This window comes from Rhincodon typus, chromosome 5 (assembly GCF_021869965.1).
Source record: "Rhincodon typus isolate 14 chromosome 5, sRhiTyp1.1, whole genome shotgun sequence".
NCBI lineage: Eukaryota > Metazoa > Chordata > Chondrichthyes > Orectolobiformes > Rhincodontidae > Rhincodon > Rhincodon typus.
In genome coordinates, this window is record NC_063336.1 from 751,134 (window position 1) to 751,707 (window position 574).

The following is a 574-nucleotide window of genomic DNA, read 5'->3' on the forward strand; positions in this document are numbered from 1 at the left end:
GGTGATTACTGTGCGGTGTGACACTGTGTGTGTGATGGTGATTACAGTGTGGTGGGATGTGTGTGTGATGGTGATTACAGGGCTGTGTGACACTGTGTGTGATGGTGATTACTGTGCGGTGTGATACTGTGTGTGTGATGGTGATTACTGTGCGGTGTGACACTGTGTGTGATGGTGATTACAGAGCAGTGTGATACTGTGTGAGTGTGATGGTGATTACAGTGCGGTGTGACACTGTGTGTGTGATGGTGATTACTGTGCGGTGTGACACTGTGTGTGATGGTGATTACAGAGCAGTGTGACACTGTGTGTGTGTGATGGTGATTACTGTGCGGTGTGACACTGTGTGTGTGATGGTGATTACAGTGTGGTGGGATGTGTGTGTGATGGTGATTACTGTGCGGTGTGACACTGTGTGTGTGATGGTGATTACAGGGCTGTGTGACACTGTGTGTGATGGTGATTACTGTGCAGTGTGACACTATTGTGATACTGTGTGTGTGATGGTGATTACTGTGCGGTGTGACACTGTGTGTGTGATGGTGATTACTGTGCGGTGTGATACTGTGTGTGT

The 574-nt window shown here is 48.4% G+C and overlaps 1 protein-coding gene across 1 annotated transcript in view; it reads left to right on the top strand.

The window, feature by feature from the left end:
• Positions 1-574, top strand: part of LOC109937996 (phosphofurin acidic cluster sorting protein 1-like) — a 164,840-nt gene that overhangs the window by 27,592 nt on the left and 136,674 nt on the right. The window lies entirely within an intron of this gene.